This window comes from Nerophis ophidion, linkage group LG18 (genome assembly GCF_033978795.1).
Source record: "Nerophis ophidion isolate RoL-2023_Sa linkage group LG18, RoL_Noph_v1.0, whole genome shotgun sequence".
Lineage (NCBI taxonomy): Eukaryota > Metazoa > Chordata > Actinopteri > Syngnathiformes > Syngnathidae > Nerophis > Nerophis ophidion.
Window position 1 is genome coordinate 33,445,644 of NC_084628.1, and position 21,266 is coordinate 33,466,909.

A 21,266-nucleotide genomic window follows, 5' to 3' on the forward strand; every position below is an offset into this window, starting at 1 on the left:
TGAGAGTTAGGCCATCCAGTTAGGATAAATGTTATGTTGTTGGTTGATAAAATCTGGATGAAGGATGTTTTATTTTATTTTATTCATTTATTTTATTTTTATTTTTCAGTTTCCCCCCCCCTGAGGGATTGCTACCTTATTGTGGTCAGGAGGTTTGTGTGCCTCAGTGACCGTAAGAGCTATACCAGCAGGAGCTTAGTCTTCAGGTGGGACACCCAAGTTGGACAGGTCTGAAGGTAGAGGCCTGACAAAGTGCAATCCACTACTCCAGGTTGGGGTTGGACACATAGCTAAAGACCCATTTCAATGAAGAAAGTATCGTTACTATAAGCACAGAAAAAAAAGTGCTGGAGCATGATGTGTACACATGATGCCCCCTTCACAATTCTGACTGCCCCCTCATATAAGCATGCCTAGAACCGCCCTTGCAAGGAAGTATTTTACATTTAGAAACAAATATATACAATAATATCACCCCTTCAATGCGCCTTATAATCCGGTGTGCCCTAAGGTCCGGAAAAAATATGGCAGTTTTAATTTTAAATGGAAAAAAGTTAAAAAAAAAAAAATGTAGTCATTAAATTCTGAGGAAGAAGTTATGGAATCACCCTGTAAGAGTTTATCTCCAAAGGTAACGAGTACATCAGTAAATGTTGCCTTTTTTAGATTGCCAGAGAAAAAGCACAGGACACACTGCACAGCATCCTAGCTTACTTCTGTCAGCAATGACTGCTGACTGTGGACCAGGGCTTGAAAGCAGGCTATTTAGACTAGCCTGGGTGTCAGCAACACATGGCTTTAGAGCCGCATGCGACTCTTTAGCTCCACTCTAGTGCCCACCTGGACCTCTTTCAGAGATGTGTGAAAATGGAGAAAGATGAAAATAACTTTTTTTTTTTTGTATGAATATATTTTCTATAGGACTACAAACATGACACAAACCTTCCTAATTCTTAGAAATCCCACTGTTTATATTAAACATGATTCTCTGATGAGAGTATTTGGCAAGCACCGTTTTGTCCTAGTAATTTCACCGATCCTTGAACTCATCGTTGTTTGTTTACATGTACAACTTTCTCCGATTCTGCCACAGAAAGACGTGTTTCATGCCACACTATCTTTGTCTCAATTTGTCCACCAAACGTTTTATGCTGTGTGTAAATGCACAAAGGTGAGCTTTTTTTTAATGTTATTGACTTGTTGGAGTGCTTATAAGGCATATTTGGTGAGTGTATGGCTGCAAGCTAATTGATGCTAACATGCTATTTTAGGCTAGCTGTATTTACATATTGCATCAGTATGTCTCATTTGTAGGTATTTTTGAGCTCATTTAATTTCCCTTACTTGTATCTTCTTTGTAAATAATTTAGTTTTGCATGTGAAGTGAAGTGAATTATATTTATATAGCGCTTTTCTCAAGTGACTCAAAGCGTTTTACATAGTGACACCCAATATCTAAGTTATATTTAAACCAGTGTGGTTGGCACTGGGAGCAGGTGGGTAAAGTGTCTTGCCCAAGGACACAACGGCCGTAACTAGGATGGCACGAGCGGGAATCGAACCTGCAACCCTCAAGTTACTGGCACAGCCACTCTACCAACCGAGCTATGCCGCCCCACCATGTCTCACGACACATTATCTGTATGTAATATTGGCTGCATTTCTGATAGTTGTTTGTGTGCTGTGTTGTTCCAGACCACAGCAAACGTCACCTAGCCTGCCAAAGATTGTAATAAATCTATTAAAAGAAGACAGCCTGCAGTTTCCTTTAACTTGGACAAACACATCTATACCTTTTGCCCATTAAAAGCCAGTTATTTCCAGGAGTTATCTCACTTTCTGAGTAGCCTCTTATTTACTAATGGTTTCCAATGTTGTAAAAATGTGTACAATAAATATTACATTTCAACATTTCTGTCAATGAAGATTTGATTCAGCCTGCGACACATGGTCATTTTGATAGTAGGCTATTATAACTAATATAGACACTTACTGTACATCCTGTGTTGCCTTCATTATAACACTTATATACAGCTTTTTATTTTTTGCGGCTCCAGACAGATTTGTTTTTTGTATTTTTGGTCCAATATGGCTCTTTCAAAGTTTTGGGTTGCCGACCCCTGGACTAAGCTTTTCTTCCCTTTTTATTTAGAATTAACTATTCTGAAAGACTGCGATAGGCATCCGCCCGATTGTAGCTGAGATAGACACCAGCTACCCCTGTGACCACAAAGGGAATAAGCGGTAGAAAATGGATGGATGGATGGATGGATATTCCAAAGGAAAGGTGCAAACAGTGTATATTTATATGTACTGCACAGACAGTTGAAGGGCATGTAAACATCATGCAATGACTTTGTTGAAATTTGAATATTAAACATGAAAAACTAATACAAACAAGCAAAAATACAGCAAACTTTAATGAAAAGACAGTTAAACAAACTTTATTGATCCACAAGGGAAATTGTTCCACACAGTAGCTCAGTTACAAATAATGGAAAGGGTACGGACGGAAAGGGTAATGCTGGTGTAAAGTACACTAAAAAATGTACCATAGTAGCAATATAAAGTATAACATATATGTAATATTTTCCTCGCTCATTCATGCGAACTGGACACTGGCTGAGAGTAAGTGGGCGGCCGAAGGTGGAGTCGGCTCTTTTGGTTGCTTTGTTGGGTGTGCTCCTGTCTCTGGCCATGCTCCCCCCACTCCAGCAGACAATTGTGTGCAACACCACAGAGGCCACCACAGTGTATATGTTTTTGTAATTTTCTGTTTGTTTGTTGTTGTTTCACTTTTGTAGCTGTATGTAGAAATGGCTGGTTCCATCAGCTCTGCTCTTTTAATGTCTTTAATGTCCTTTTTCTTCTTTGATGTTTCCCTTTACACACATGCTTTTGTGTGCTATGGCTATGAGGTTGTTTCTTCTCTTGGCCTCAGTCTGATAATCAGGCTTGGACTGATTATTTATTTTTCTCACCCTCACCCCAGCGTTTACCTGTTCCTCACCTCTTTTGTAAGGGGTGCCGGAAGTTGGCAGCGATCCTGTTCTGTCTCCCTGTTTGTAATGTTTGTCTGCTCTTGAATGGGATTGTGCTGAAAATATTAATTTCCCCTCTGGGATTAATAAAGTGATTCTGATACGTACATATTGTAAATACAGTATATAGTGTATACTGATTATATAGTACATACTGTGTTGGCCCTGCGATGAGGTGGCGACTTGTCCAGGGTGTACCCCGCCTTCCGCCCGATTGTAGCTGAGATAGGCGCCAGCGCCCCCCGCGACCCCGAAAGGGAATAAGCGGTAGAAAATGGATGGATGGATACTGACTCTATGTATGTATGTACGTATGTATGTAGGTATGTATGTATGTATGTATATCAGGCTTTGTCCCCTAAGGCAGTGGTTTTCAACCTTTATTCAGTGATTTAATTCAAGTACCCCCTAATCAGAGCAAAGCCTTTTTGGTTGAAAAAAAGAGATAAAAAAGTAAAATACAGCACAATGTCATCAGTTTCTGATGTATTAAATTGTATAACAGTGCAAAATATTGCTCATTTGTAGTGGTCTTTCTTGAACTATTTGAAAAAAAAGATGTAAAAATAACTAAAAACTTGTTGAAAAATAAACAAGTGATTCAATTATAAGTTATTTCTACACATTGAAGTAGTCATCAACTTAAAGTGCTCTCTTTGGGGATTGTAACTTGTGAGAGATCCATCTGGATTCATAAACTTATTTCTAAACACTTCTTCACAAAAAAATAAATCTTTAACATCAATATTTGTGGAACATGTCCACAAAAAAATCTAGCTGTCAACACTGAATATTGCATTATTGCATTTCTTTTCACAGTTTATGAACTTACATTTATATTTTGTTGAAGTATTATTCAATGAATATATTTATAAATGATTTTTGAATTGCAGCTATTTGTAAAATATTTTTTAAAAATCCCACGTACCCCTTGGATTACCTTCAAGTACCCCCAGGGGTACGCGTACCCCCATTTCAGAACCACTGCCCTAAGGGGTAAAACAAATCATCCATCCATCCATTTACTACCGCTTATTCCCTTTTGGGGTTGCGGGGGGCGCTGGCGCCTATCTCAGCTACAAATCAGCAGCTGATAATAATAATAATTATAATAATAATGATTCAAGCTCATGTTTAATACTTGCAGGGAAAAACAACTCAATTAGGCAGATTTAGCATATTTAGTCAAAAACAATTGGCCAAAATGGTATTGTATAGTTAGTTGATCTCATTAGATACTGCAGTGCATGTCAGGTGTACGTTCCTTGTTTGACCACCAGATGGACCTATTGCACTGTGTGGCAATATCCACACTTGCAAAACAACATCCAACTTGGTTTACACTGTATACAAATCTAAGAATCTATTGTCTCAAAAGACTCGCATGTGTTTGTCAAAAGATGTTAGGTGAGGGCACACAAATCTAAAGCTACTTACCGCCACAATTATGAGGAGAAAGCAAGACTGTGAAGAAATGAGGCAAATTAGATTAGATTTTTGAAGGGCTCACCTCCATCTGTGAACTCTGAACCTTCATTGCGACATCCTTCGTCACACTAATCATTACAATGAAATTCCTTTAGCTTGCCTGGTGTAATGTAATCAATTACAGGGGAGAAGAAAAGAGGCAGTCATGCAGAAGACTTGTGAAAATAAAATGATGAAGGCTGGATTATTATTTGCGCAGGCAAAAAAACATCTGGCTATAGTCTTCAACAGTTATGTTTATTTTTCAATATAATGATCTTTGTAGGGGACTCAAAGGGGGACCTTTGCAAACATACGTTTTTTTGAACACATATAGCTGTTTTTGTGTATTTGGGATTTGCATAAATTTTAAGCTGTTTATGAAACAACCTTGCCTTTCGAAACCAGTGAAGTTGTCACGTTGTGTAAATGGTAAATAAAAAGAGAATACAATGATTTACAAATCCTTTTCAACTAGTATTCAATTGAATGGACTGCAAAGACAAACTTTCTAATGTTCGAACTGAAAAACTTTTTTTTTTTTTTTTTTGCAAATAATCATTAATTTAGAATTTAATGGCAGCAAAAAAGTTGGCACAAGGGCATTTTTGCCACTGTGTTACATGGCCTTTCCTTTTAAGAACACTCAGTAAATGTTTGGGAACTAAGGAGACTAATTTTTTGAAGTTTTTCTGGTGGAATTATTTCCCATTCTTGCTTGATGTATAGCTTAAGTTGTACAACAGTCCAGGTCTCCGTTGTGGTATGTTAGGCTTCATATTGCGCCACACATTTTCAATGGGAGTCAGGTCTGGACTACAGGCAGGCGAGCCTGGTATCCGTACTCTTTTACTATGAAGCCACGCTGTTGTAACACTTGGCTTGGTGTTGTCTTGCTGAAATAAGCAGGGGCGTCCATGATAACGTTGCTTGGATGGCAACATATGTTGCTCCAAAACCTGTATGTACCTTTTCAGCATTAATGATGCCTTCACAGATGTGTAAGTTACCCATGCCTTGGGCACTAATACACCCCCATACCATCACAGATGCTGGCTTTTGAACTTTGCGCCCATAACAATCCACATGGTTCTTTTCCTCTTTGTTCCGGAGGTCACGATGTCCACAGTTTCCAATTTGAAATGTGAACTCGTCAGACCACAGAAGACTTATCCACTTTGCATCAGTCCATCTTAGATGAGCCCAGTAAAGTCGGCAGCGTTTCTGGGTGTTGTTGTCAAATGGCTTTTGCTTTGCATAGTAGAGTTTTAACTTGCACTTACAGATGTAGCAACAAACTGTAGTTACTGACAGTGGTTTTCTTAAGTGTTCCTGAGCCCATGTGGTGGTATCCTGATGTTGTTTTTTGAAGCAGTACTGCCTGAGGGATCGAAGGTCTGTAATATCATCGCTTACGTGCAGGGACTTCTCCAGATTCTCTAAACCTTTTGATGATATTACAGACCGTAAATGGTGAAATCACTAAATTCCTTGCCATAGCTCGTTGAGACATGTGGTTTTTAAACTGTTTAACAATTTGCTCACCTATTTGTTCACAAAGTGGCGACCCTCGTCCCATCCTTGTTAATGAATGACTGAGCATTTCATGGAAGCTGCATTTATACCCAATCATGGGACCCACCTGTTCCCAATTAGCCTGTTCACCTGTGGGATGTTCCAAATAAGTGTTTGATGAGCATTTTTCAACTTTCTCAGTCTTTTCTGCCACTTGTGCTAGCTTTTTTTAAGCATGTTGCAGGCATTAAATTTCAAATGAGCTAATATTTGCAAAAAAATAAAGTTTTCCAGTTCGAACATTAAATATCTTGTCTCTGCAGTTTATTCAATTGAATATAAGTTGAAAAGGATTAGCAAATTATTGTATTCTGTTTTTATTTACAATTTACACAATGTGCCAACTTCACTGGGTTTGGGTTTTGTACTTCCTCTAAACTTGCCATTTGGAATTTTCACAATTTGTGACGTTTATTCCAAATGTGACGTCAGCGGATCTCTTCATATATGGTAGAGATTTTCCCGAGTTCGCCACTGTAGTCTCACGTTGTAAGTAATAAATTCCTTCTTTTTCTCTTGTTGTGGGGCAGACTGGCTCGTACATGCACATGCACCATCCACTGTTGCCATTTTACTAACACAGTGGCGTGTAGTTGAAACTCATATCTGTCAGTAGATTCGATATTGAAGAGGAAAAACCCACAGTGCAACATGGCTGACGGCGAGAAAGTTCCTTGAAGATGGTTTGTAAAATATAATCCATGCAAACTTTTAAACAAAGAACCGTAAAATCGACCACAAGGTAATGTTTTAAATGTAGAAAAATATATATATCTTGTTACAACCCCTTTAAAGATCACCTATTCAATCCTGGGCTCGGGATCTTTCTGTGTGGAGTTTACATTTTCTCCCTGTGACTGCGTGGGTACTCCGGCTTCTTCCCACCTCCAAAGACATGCACCTGGGGATATTGTTGATTGGCAACACTAAAATTGGCCCTAGTGTGTGAATGTGAGTGTGAATGTTGTCTGTCTATCTGTTTTGGCCCTGTGATGAGGTGGCGACTTGTCCAGGGTGTACGCCGCCTTCCGCCCATGTGCAGTTGAGATAGGCTCCAGCACCCCCCGTGACCCAAAAAAGGGACAAGCGGTAGAAAATGGGTAGATGGATGATTCTGAAAGCTGCTTCTAAAATTTTGACCTACTTCTTTAGCAAAATGAAAGAAACAGCTCACAGTGTGATATGATTTTGGCTAACTTTGAACAAAAAACTCAACAGTAATAAATGTAATTTGCAGGAGTACTTCCTGCCTTAACCTTTCCACCATGAGCATCATGAACCTGCTCACAGGTTGAAGAGACAGTTCCCAACATCCCATCATCATCATCCACAGCCAGTCTGACTTAAAAGTTGCTGGCAACCAAGCGTGCTGTGTAGCGGGTTACCATGGCGACCCCAGCATTTGGTTTCCTCGCCAGCTTGTGGTAAGCAACACTAACATGGAGGTGATGAAAGGAAAGCACAACACAGAGGTCATGTGAGCAAACCCATTGGGGCGTCTGTTTTCCCTAGCGGGGTTGATACTTCTACTGTACACTAAGATGCGGGATGGAGATGATCATTAAGCCTCCACAGAATGTACTTGTTTAAAACTACTCTGACCGATTGTGCTTTGGGACAAATTAGGAGACATGCTAAAATACAAGTAACTCGGGACATTTCTGATTCATGAACAGTTTAAGTGGTAGTTATAATGACTTGTGACACTGCTTGATAATACATCATGCGGCATATAGAGCACGGCAGCATTAAACAGGTCTTCAGTGAGGAATTATCAGTACACGTCTTTCTCAATAAATTGGAGGAACAAGTTACCGTACGGACTATAAGGCGCATATAAAATATTGTTGTTCCCCCTCAAAACTCGACAGTACGCCTTCTAACGCCTAATGTACGACATAATTATGGTTATGCTTATCGACCTCAACGCTATTTTGTTTGGTACATGGTGTAATGACAAGTGTGATCAGTAGATGTCAGTCTAACATAAGAGATACATGTAGACTGCAGTATGACTCAAGTAAACAACACCAACATTTTATATGTTCCAATGAAAATATAGAACATAACACACGGCGCTCAAAATCTATCAAAATGTTTTTGTACTACTTTGGTAAGCAATGACACCGCACCGCTTAATGGATTGGACTGTGCTTCAACATACGAGTATTATTATGTTGTGTGTATAACGTAAGACATATTATCTGGCGTTTTGTTTCGCAACATAATGCAAAAGCAACCTTTCTTACCTTCTGGTACCTGCTGATCTGTATTTGAAAATGTTTGCGCGTCGTCCTTTGTAGTCCGTGGAGACTACGTTGTTGATAAGCTTCTTCTTTTTCCTCTATCTTCTTGTTACGGGACATTCATCCTCCACTGTTGCCATTTCTAATATAAAGTAGTGTAAAGTTCTTACTTATAAATGTCAGTAAACTCGCAATGAATGCGCTAAAATATACCAGTGTAGTGAATTTACATTATTCACCCAAAGAACTTTAGTTATTAGAAAGTTCAGGTCGAACGCTTTTGCACGGGACACGTTTTTATTAGTAGTCATAGTTATTGCACTAGTGAGCCACAGGTGAGGAGAAACTGCTCCGTTATTGATTGAAGTAAAGTCGGAATGTCATTCAAACAGTTAGCTCCATCTTGTGACACTTCTGTCACTCTCGTCCTTGCACGCTACACCGCTACAACAAAGATGACGGAGAGAAGACGCTGTCGAAGGTGAGCCACAAAACGGCGCATCCTGAAGCGACTTTCAGACTAGCTTGAAGATGATCTGTAAAACATCATCTATGCAACATTTTGACCTAAGAACCATCATCACATGTTACGTAGACCACAAGGAAGTGTACCGAACAAAGATCCAAAATAGACCATTCATCGGCAGTGTGCCTTGGTCCGGAAAATACGGTACAATTAATACCCTGTTAATGCCCACACCACACTAATTAAAACATACACATAGATTCACAAGAACATTGGTATCGCAACAAGGTAAAAAAATTATGATAATAATAGATACTAGTTCTTGTTTTACAATAAAAAAGAAGATTTCAGAAAGGAGCTCGATTGGTACCAGAAAATATGCCCACCAACCAAATCCAGGTATACAATTTGTGTTGCTCTTCCTGAAACATTCACTGAGATGAAGGGACAGGACCCTCAGCTGAGTTAAATATTTCATCTGCTATCTCAATTTAAGAGTGTTTTGAGATGAGAGCCTTCTCTCTGCAAGCAAAAATGTTTGTCACTCTCTAGCGTTAGCTTAAAGCTAGAGACTGGTATAACTTTGTTTTCCGACCGTGGGAAGGAAGAAAGTGAGTGTGAAGGACAGTGCTGAGAAGAAGTGAGGAAGAAATATTCAATAAATTAAAGAAAGAAATCATCAAAAGTATTTCAGAGTGTGTCGCCAATGTGGCGAAGCGGCACGGTTGTATCACCGTTGGTCTGCACCGTACTGAATCAGAATGAGTAACGCAAGGGGTTAAAACAATAGCTAAACAGTGGACATGTATAGATGAAAATATAGAGAAGCTGCTCATGTTGTGTGTTTGACAGAGATGCAGCTGGAAGGAGATACAGTGGAACTTTGACTTTACAGACGCTTCTATTTGCATCCTTTTTGGTTTACGAAAAAGGGGTGTCCAAACGTTTATGCCTTGGGGGCCGCATTGGGCTAAAAATTGTTGATCAAGGGCCGAAAGCTGACTGCATGTAAAGTAACATATATATATATATATATATATATATATATATATATATATATATATATGTATACATACATACTCAGTATAGGCCAAAAATTAAAAGACACCTTCTCATTTAATGCTTTCTCTTTATTTTCATTGTAGATTGTCACTGATGGCACCAAAACTATGAATGAATACATGTGGAGTAATATACTTAACAATTAAAGGTGAAATGACTGAAAACATGTTTTATATTATAGTTTCTTCAAACTAGCATCTATTTAATCTGATTACTGATTTGCACACTCAGAAGCAGAAATACTTTAATAATCCCCGAGGTGAAATTAAGATTTTCAGCACAATCCCATTCAAGACAGAAAAATATTACATGGAGACAGAACAGGATCGCTGACGGGTCTGCCAACTTCCGGCGGCCCTTACAATAAAGGTGAGAAAAAAGTTAATGGGTGAAAAACAAAAAAAAACAAGTCTAAGCCCCTGGATAGGGGTTCCAGACTGAGACAAGGGGAGAAATAACCTCATAGCCATAGCACACATAAACGTGTGTAAGAGGAAAACCAACTCTCGGCCAGTGTCCAGTCCGCATGGATGAGTGAGGATATGTCTAAGGAGACCGAGGTGTCCGATCCCTGCTCATTCAGCCAAAACACTGTGAAGCTTGTCCGTCCCGGTTATCAGCGCCAGCTCCGCAGCCCTGTCTCTTCATCCAAATCACCTCCAGTCTCTCCAAACGGACTCCGGTGTGGCATAGATCCAGTAGCTAGTCTCCATGGCCAAAAGGCTCCCTTGAGGCAGATCCAGAAGCCCACAAAATAGCAACGCAGAAGTCACGTAAGTGCCACCCCTTGTCACACTGTCCCAAAGGGTCCCGAACCAAAAGGCAAAAAAAATCCCACATGAAAACAAGAGGGAAACATCAGGACCACAAAAGTATGACACAAGAGAACAGAGCTCCTTCCACCAGCAGCCATATTGGGAAAAAAGACTCTTGGCATTTTCTTGATAAGCTTCCAGAGGTAGTCACCTAGAATTGTTTTCAGTTCATAGGTGTGCCTTATTAGGGTGGATTAGTGGAATTTATTGCTTTATCAATGGGGCTGGGACCATCAGTTGTGTTGTGAATGAGAAGGTGTGTCCAAACTTTTGGCCTGTACTGTGTGTATGTATATATGAAGAGTTCATACGCAAAAACTGATAAACGCCATTTTGATAAAGTTTAGCCCAGCCTCGGTAATATATTGTCCGACACTTCTATTGTGGTATACCAAAATCAATTTGTTTGCAAATGCGGACAAATGCCGCTTTTAACGTCATTTAGTTCAGCGATTTATTGCAACGGCCGATAAGCGCCATGGATCATCTACCACAAAAGCCGATATATCCGTTTGCCCAACCAGCGCTGCAGTACGGGATCACGTGACAAACAAAATGGCGCGCACGGAGTCACTCAGTGTTGTTATCCACGCATGAATAATTTGGAAGCTTCTCCTGTGAACACTGTTAAGCCAGCGAAAAAAACTGACGTGTTGAAGTTATTATTTGATGTTGGCGCTAGCACGCGTGTCCGTGAGTTTTACACCGCTGCGTTAAACGATGTTGTCGAGCATGGAGCTAATGTCGATAGCGATGACGAGTGAGCTGTTATCTGCACAGGAGTGTTTTTGATAGGCAAACCAGGTTGAGCATTTGTGGTTGTTTTATTAATAAAACATTGTCTTCATTGCAACACTGTTTTTTCTGTTTTTTCATTTTGTGCTGAAAAGCACAATATGTGAGGTCACAGTTCCAAAAAAGCATGTCCGGTTAGCAAGTACGAAAAAACAATGTTCGCAAGGACAGCTAGATTTATACGTACCAAGGGATCGAAACTGTTAAATAATGAAGTAAATAAATGTGAACAGTTGTTACGTTGAAATGTGGCTTTCGATAAATTTCACGTTCTGTTTTTCTCTCTATCTTTATCTTGAATATTATGCGAAATAACGACCGCAAAGAAAACGATTTTGGAGATATCTGTTTTTGCGACATATCATAATTTGGATATATCTGCTTTTGACGTAAAACCACATCAACCACTCTTACTTGAAAGCCATTCATTACATCAGCATTTCTTAAAAGTTTAGGCTTTCATGACTTGCTTATGTTGATATTAAATAAACCATTGTACGCTTGTACATGTACTGGCAACACCAGCAGGCAGAAAATCGTTAATATACAGAATCAGTCAAAATGGATTTATCTGCTTTTGCATATGAACTCTTCATATGTACATGTGTATATATATATATATATGTACATGTGTACACATATATATATATATATATATATATATATATATATATATATATATATATATATATACATATATATATATATATATATATATGTATATATATATATATTACAGATTTTTGAGCGCCGTGTGTAATGATCTTTATTTTAAATAGAACATTTAAACTTTTGGTGTTGTTTACTGGCGTCATATTGCAGTCTACACATATCTCCTTTTTGTGACGGCCAAAATTATTACACTAAGTACCAAATAAAATTGCTTCAAGATCAGTAAGCACAACAGATTTATTCCGTACAATAGGTGCACCGAGTTATAAGGCGCACTGTCGATTTTCGAGAAAATCAAAGGATTTTAAGTGCGCTATATAGTCCAAAAATACGGTAAAATGATTGTATGCTTTTATGTGTTTTCATGTGTTTACAGTTAAGAGCTCCGTCATAGAACCACAAACGTGATTATATCCATTCTATTCTTGACTCCCGTGTCTTACCATGAATTGATTAACGCGGACCCCGACTTAAACAAGTTGAAAAACGTATTTGGGTGCTACCATTTAGTGGTCATTTGTACGGAATATGTACTGTACTGTGCAATCTGCTAATAAAAGTTTCAATCAATCAATCAATCAATTCCTGGCAAATTCTGATCACATCAATTCTACAACAAAGTTTTAATAACCATCAGACAAATGGATGATAGGTTGCAAAGACATTTTCTTAATGGCAGATGGTTTTTTCATCCAGTTTTGCAACATTTTTTTGTGCTTTTCAGTCTCTAGTTTTGTAGAGAGTCGGAGAAGCTGTAAAGTTAAAGTGGGTGGTTTGTTTTGTAGAGCACATTCAGCCGTGTGGGAAATTTCAAGTCAACCCGACTTACGGGGTCAAACTTTCGGGTTTTATAACAGCACCTCCATGGGGTGTATTTGTCTGATTATATCACAAGCAACACAACAGGGGTGCGTGTTTTGACAAATGTTCAGTCTTATGTGTACTGCAGTTCTGGAATAGAAGACTTATTAGCTCACCAAAACTGTGTATAAATTATATTATTTCTCATGAGCCAGTGCCATGTGATCAACATGTTAGGATTCTACATACAAACATCAGAGACAAATATTACATTGATTAATTGGTTTCTTGGCAAAAGATTACATACTCTTGTAAAGAACATAATGTCATGGCTGTCTTGAGTTTACAATATTTTCTACAACTCTTATTTTTTTGTGATAGCGTATTTGGAGCACTTAATTTACAAACTTTCATGAAGTTTGGTTCTTTTATGAATTTATTATGGGTCTACTGAAAAATGTGACCAAATCTGCAGAGTCAAAAGTATACATACAGCAATGTTAATATTTGTCCCTTGGCAAGTTTCACTGCAATAAGGCGCTTTTGGTAGCCATCCACAAGCTTCTGTGAAGCTTCTGGCTGAATTGTTGACCACTCCTTGACAAAATTGGTGCAGTTCAGCTAAATTTGTTGGTTTTCTGACTTGTTTCTTCAGCATTGTCCAAATGTTCTCAATGGGGTTTAAGTCAGGACTTTGGGAAAGCCATTCTAAAACCTTAATTCTAGCCTGATTTAGCCATTCCTTTATGACTTTTGACATGTGTTTGGGGTCATTGTCCTGTTGGAACACCCAACTGCGCCCAAGACCCAAGCTCCGGGCTGATAATTTTAGCTTGTCCTGAAGAATTTGGAGGTAATCCTCCTTTTTCATTGTCCCATGTACTCTCTGTAAGGCACCAGTTCCACTGGCATCAAAACAGGCCCAGAGCACAATACTACCACCAACATGCTTGACGGTTGGAATGGTGTTCCTGAGATTAAAGGCCTCACCTTTTCTCCTCCAAACATATTACTGGGTATTGTGGCCAAACAGCTCAATTTTTGTTTCATCTGACATCACATGGACGAAGACAAGACCTCTTGGAGTAAAGTTCTGCGGTCAGAGGTGAGGCCTTTTATCCCATGAACACCATTTTTACCATCAAGCATGGTAGACAATGCTGAAGAAACAAGTCAATGTCAGAAAACCAACAAATGAACTGCACCAATTTTGTCAAGATGAGTGGTCAAAAATCCAGCCAGAAGCTTGTGGATGGCTACCAAAAGCACCTCATTGCAGTGAAACATGCCAAGGGACATGTAACCAAATATTAACATTGCTGTATGTATACTTTTGACCCAGCATATTTGGTCACATTTTCAGTAGACCCATAATAAATTCTTAAAAGAACCAAACTTCATGAATGTTTTTTGTGACCAATAAGTACAAACCCTGTTTCCATATGAGTTGGGAAATTGTATTAGATGTAAATATAAACGGAATACAATGATTTGCAAATCCTTTTCAACCCATATTCAATTGAATGCACTACAAAGACAAGATATTTGATGTTCAAACTCATAAACGTATTTTTTTTTTGCAAATAATTATTAAATTACAATTTCATGGCTGCAACACGTGCCAAACTAGTTGGGAAAGGGCATGTTCACCATTGTGTTACATCACCTTTTCTTTTATCAACACTCAATAAACGTTTGGAAACTGAGGAAACTAATTTTTTAAAGCTTTGAAAGTGGAATTCTTTCCCATACTTGTTTTATGTAGAGCTTCAGTCGTTCAACAGTCCGGGGTCTCCGCTGTCGTGTTTTACGCTTCATAATGCGCCACACTTGTTCGATGGGAGACAGGTCTGGACTGTAGGCGGGCCAGGAAATTACCCGCACTTTTTTTTTACGAAGCCATGCTGTTGTAACACGTGCTGAACGTGACTTGACATTGTCTTGCTGAAATAAGCAGGGGCATCCATAAAAAGACGGCGCATGGATGGCAGCATATGTTGTTCCAAAACCTGTATGTACCTTTCAGCATTAATGGTGCCTTCACAGATGTGTAAGTTACCCATGCCTTGGGCACTAATGCACCCCCATACCATCACAGATGCTGGCTTTTGAACTTTGCATGGATAACAGTCTGGATCGTTCGCTTCCCATTTGGTCCGGATGACACAATGTCGAATATTTCCCAAAACAATTTGAAATGTGGACTTGTCAGACCACAGAAAACATTTCCACTTTGCATCAGTCCATCTTAGATGATCTCGGGCCCAGAGAAGCCGGCGGCGTTTCTGGATGATATTGATAAATGGCTTTCGCTTTGCATAGTAGAGCTTTAACTTGCACTTACAGATGTAGCGGCGAACTGTATTTAGTGACAGTGGTTTTCTGAATTGTTCCTGAGCCCATGTGGTGATATCCTTTAGAGATTGATGTCGTTTTTTTATACAGTGCCGTCTGAGGGATCGAAGGTCACGGTCATTCAATGTTGGTTTCCGGCTATGCCGCTTACGTGGAGTGATTTCTCCAGATTCTCTGAACCTTTTGATGATATTATGGACCGTAGATGTTGAAATCCCTAAATTTCTTGCAATTGTACTTTGAGAAACGATGTTCTTAAACTGTTTGACTATTTGCTCATGCAGTTGTGGACAAAGAGGTGTACCTCGCCCCATCCTTTCTTGTGAAAGACTGAGCCTTTTTTGGAAGCTGTTTTTATACCCAATCATGGCACCCACCTACCTGTTCCCAATTAGCCTGCACACCTGTGGGATGTTCCTAATAAGTGTTTTGATGAGCATTCCTCAACTTTATCAGTATTTAGTGCCACCTTTCCCAACTTCTTTGTCACGTGTTGCTGGCATCGAATTCTAAAGTTAATGATTATTTGGACAAAAAAAAAAGTTTATCAGTTTGAACATCAAATATGTTGTCTTTGTCGCATATTCAACTGAATATGGGTTGAAAATGATTTGCAAATCATTGTATTCCGTTTATATTTACATCTAACACAATTTCCCAACTCATATGGAAATGGGGTTTGTATGTGCTTCAATAACTCTATCACAAAAAAATAAGAGTTATAGAAATTATTGGAAACTCAAGACAGCAATGTATGTCCTTTACAAGTGTATGTAAACTTTTGACCACGACTGGACATCCAAAGCCAGCATCCGACATCTTAACAAGTCACAATTTAAATGTTTTTAAACCTGCCCCCATCCAGCTGCAAAAGAAATGAGCCGTTTGGCTGCTGTCAAAGAAAAATCCTCCTTTCTACTAAAAATAGCAAGTGTGCTCTGCCACATGGGGAAGAGTAAATGTCGCTCAGCTTCTTTTTACCAGACATCACAGGCTCCCTTTCTTGAACCTAACGTTGAAAGAGGAAGAAGTAGAGAAAAGAGAATGACAAATTGCACACCTCCCATGCACGAGCATGTGGCTGAATGTTGTCATCGGAATCCCTGTGCTACCCACTAAGAATGTGAGGGAAGTGTACAACATGTTTCAGAAAAGCAGCCAAACAATTCGACTCTGGAATTTGATGAGATCTCCCTTGGCCTCCACCTCCATAAAAGATAGTTATTGCCTCATCCTGCTAACTAAAATTGTGATGAAAGTGAAATAGACAATTTTAGAGCAATAGAAGTACTTCTGAGGATCGTTTATGATTAATATTATTGCTTTCACAGAGAAAGGGACTGTAAAGGGACTCCAGCCGTCGTCGTGTGGGTTGCTGTGACACTCGATACATGACGCATCGTAGCAGATTTGACTTATGTTTATTCTTTCAACAAACATGTCCTCTGGCCATTCGGTCGCGCCACTTTCCAGCGCGCGGGCTCTTCCTGCTGATCGCGGCACACCTTTCAGTGTCCGGCTTCTGAGTCGCGGCACACCTTTCGGTGTCCGCTGGATGCGTCTGTTGTGGGGGCTCATCTCGCTCTGGGTCTCACTTGTCGTGCTCGTGGTCTTTTGTAGCCATGGTTTCCTCGCCTACTTCTGGGCCGATCGTTCCTCCCTCTCTCCTTTCATACTGCAGGAAAAGATAGAGAGATTGAGCGCAGGTGTGTCGTGTACGCACCTGACTTGGCTGGCTGCATCGTCGCTCCGAGTGCGTCCTGCCTCTTCTCTCCACCACACGCCCCGCCTCCTGGACGCCATCTCGGGTAGGACCGGCGTTTGTCCTATCCCGCTGTCGGCTCCGTCTCTCCACAGGGACATTTTGGATTTTAAAGCAGAACAAAAATAAATTAACTCAAACTTTCACTCACCATCGTTGGCACAAATATCACGTACGGACGAAAAGTATTTAATTGTAATCTGGATTATATATAATATATGGTTAAACAAGGCCTGGGCAATCATTTTGCCTTGAGGGGTAAAATTTAGAGAAACAAATGTGTCTGGGGGCCGATATATCTATTTTCAGGAACACTAATACAAAACATCACAATAATGTCAGATTGAATGCTAAAAACATTATGACGGACCGCCTTAAAAACGGATGGAATTTTTAAAAATTTTTAGTGAATGAGACACCCAGAATGTACATACATGAAAATAAAAAATGCGGGATTTACAATAATAACTATGAATGACAAAACACGGAATATTGACAACACATGAATGTCACACCCCCTCTCCATTGACATATTTTACAATCAAGTGAAATGCAACAAAAATGCAACAAACAGCGAAATATGAACACGGAGAAAAAAACCCACCTACAATCTGATAGATCAGTAAACTTTAGAACTTTGTTGTAAAATTCTCCCTTTGCGTCTGTCACTGACACCCATATTTCAGGCTGGCCTCTCCAAAAACACTGTGTGGAAACGCTCCCCACCCACACTGCTTGGTGCCTAGTCTGAGCTGCTGTGACATAGATGACCATAGTAACTAATTAGATTACCATAGTAACTAGTATATCATGCTTTTTTTCCAAGATGGCGCTGCTGTAGTGGCTGCTGTAGGCAGGAGCTCTGTGCTCTTGTGTCATCCTTTTGTGTTTCCCTCTTGTTTTCATGTGTTATTATATTTTTTTGCATTTTGGTCCGGGACCCTTTGGGACTGTGTGACAAGGGGTGGCACTTTCGTGACCTCTGTGGTGCTTTTTTTGTGGACTTCTGGATCTGCCTCCCGGGAGCCTTTTGGCCATGGAGACCAGCTGCAGGGTCTCTGCTACACCAGAGTCTGTTTGGAGGGACTGGAGGAGATGCGGATGAGGGGACAGGACTGTGAAGCTACTGGGACGGAGAGTCTTCGCGGTGTCTTGACTGGGTGAGCAGGTGTCGGACACCTCAGTCACCTTGGACGTATCCTCGCTCATCCATGCGGACTGGACACTGGCTGAGAGTAGAGTCGGCTCTCTTGGTTGCCTTGTTGGATCTGCTTCTGTCTTTGGCCATGCTCCCTCCACCCCAGCAGACGATGGCGTGGAACACCGCAGAGGCCACCACAGTGGATATGTTTATTTTACTTTTTATTCATAGCTGTATGCAGAAGTGTCTGGTTGTATCTGCTGCTTTAATGTCTTTAATTTCCTATGTGTTCTTTGATGTTTCCCTCTTACACACATGGAAGAGGGATGTGTACTATGGCTATGAGTTGTTGTTGTTTATTTATTTTTATTTTTTTTTTATTTTTTTTTTTTTTCCCCTTCGCCTCAGTCTGCACCCCCACTCCAGGGCCTAGGCTAAGACCGATTTTTAAATTGTATTTTAATCTTCTATTCCCCCCCCCCTTGTTTACCTGTATGTCATCTTTTTTGTAAGGGGCGCTGGAAGCCGGCAGACCCGTCAGCGATCCTGTTCTGTCTCCCTGTAATGTTTGTCTGATCTTGAATGGGATTGTGCTGAAAACTGTAATTTTCCTGAAGGAACTCTCCTGACGGAATAAATAAAGTACTATCTAATCTAATCTAATCCAAAAGGGCAGATTCCAACCACTGAAATACGTTGTATAGTTCAAGACTTACGGTCATTAGAAAACATCACTGCACATCATAATGGCAGCTACAGTTTCCATCTTAAAGATCTAAAAAAAATTATTCGGGAACGTCCGGCGGGCCAAATCGAAACGCCTTAATTTGCCCAGGTCTGGGTTCGACTGAGGAAACGACATAAACAAATTAAGCCTGGACATAATCATCGCAATGAAGTCAAAACGAATGTGGCAGTAATCACTTTGACCTGCTCGACCTGCAGCTGTCAGCACTTTTTTAATAGCAAAACATCATGGGCTCATTGAAAATTCTAGTACCACCTGCTGGCTGCAAATTAACTGCTGATTGCCCCTTCAGTCTGCACATGAGGCCCTATTCTCCCAGGTGCTTAACTGAAGAAAGGTGCGCAATTGAGCTGATTCATGCTGCTCAGATTCCGCTTATGATCTCATCCACTTATGCGAAACCAACTTTTATTACCTATTGGTACCTGTTTTTGCGTATTTGGGACCTGCGTAAGTCTTGAAAATTTTAAATGAAAATATGGATGCGTGGCAGAGATATATAACAATCTTGCCTCCCTTCATACTTTTTCCGAATGAGCCGCTTCGAATTTGCCCCATTTGTGAGGTTTTTTCGGATTAGCGGATATATACTGTACATATATCATAAAGTTTTACCCAGAGAGCTTTGCACGAGTTCACCACTGTCGTCAGTAAGCTTCTACTTTTTCTCTGTCGTCTTGTTTTGGGCAGACTGGCTCATAAATGCACATGCGTCCTCCGCTTTTGCCATTTCTAATAAAAAGTAGCGTACACTGTCCTGATACCATTATCGGTACCAAATTTGTGTTTCAATACTTTTTGGTACTTTTGGTACTTTCCTAAATAAATGGGACCACAAAAAATTGCATTATTGCCTTTATTTTAACAACAAATCTTACGGTATATTAAACATTTGTTTATAATTGCAATCGTGTCCTTAAATAAAATAGTGAACGTACTAGACAACTTGCCTTTTAGTAGTAAGTAAACAGAGGCTCCTAATTGGTCTGCTGACATATTGTGTCATTTTCCATTCTGTTATTTTTTCAACATTATGAGGGACGAACTGTAAGAAGTGATTATTAATCCACTTGTTCATTTACTGTTAATATTAGTTTACTTTCTCTTTTAACATGTTCTATCTCCACTTCTGTTAAGTTAAAGTTAAACTCACAAAAAAAGTCACACACTCTAAGTGTGGTGAAATTATCCTCTGCATTTGACCATCCCCATGTTCACCCCCTGGGAGGTGAGGGAAGCAGTGAGCAGCAGCGGTGGCCACGCTCAGAAATCATTTTTGTGATTGTTTGAAACTTTACATTAGTTTTGGATGATACCACAAATTTAGGTATTGATCCGATACCGAGTAGTTGGTACACTGGTCATATTCGAAGTCCTCATGTGTCCAAGGGACATATTTCCTGAGTTTATAAATATAATATAAATTGTAAAAAGGAAAAAAAGATTTAGTGACGATAAAAAATATTGATGAATCATAATAGTACCGACTCGATAAGCGCCTGTACTTGGTATCATTACAGTGGATGTCAGGTGTAGATCCACCGTTTGTTTGTTTACATTGTGATGCCGGAGAACTATGGTGTGTACTGAAACATGTTTAGCTATTCCTTGTCCTGCAGGGATGATACTTGTACGAAACTTACTTTATTTGTCGCCATGGAGGTGAGGAATAGTGATTAAGAAGTAGCTAAAACACTGCCAACTGCGGCTGGACGTTAGTCGCTAGCTAGCTAGCCATGTTTTAAAGCACTTCTTCCTGTGGGTGTTTCAGCGTTATAACTTCTCCTTTATCTTTAGTTTTTAAGACAAAATACGTCCGTTCTCCCTTTTCTGTCTACACACTGCGTCTGCTTATAAGTACTCTGTGGCTGTGCGCTGCCGAACATGCTCCTTTGCTAGTAAACCAGCAATGACACGACGTGACGACCATGCGCCGTCATGCTCGTTACAAAAAGGGGGGTGGGAACCGGTACTTTTTAGAGACGGCATAGTACCGAATGTGATTCATTAGTATCCCATTACTATACCAGTACTGGAATACCGTACAACCTTAGCGTACAGTTTCGTTAACTATATATCCGTCAGTAGACTTGCCATTCATCCATCCATTTCGTACTGCTTGTCTCGCTCGGGGTCGCTGGAGCCCATCAGAGCTAAAAATGTTTTTTGTTTGCCTATTTCTGGCCACACACCAGTTACACAGATAAGCCAGCGTCATTTGTAGTAAAGACTAAGGAAATGTTTTATGCATAACTAAACCGTATTTTCTGTTGGAGTTTTTCTCTCTTTACAAAGCCAACAGTCACTTCATGCTTCACAC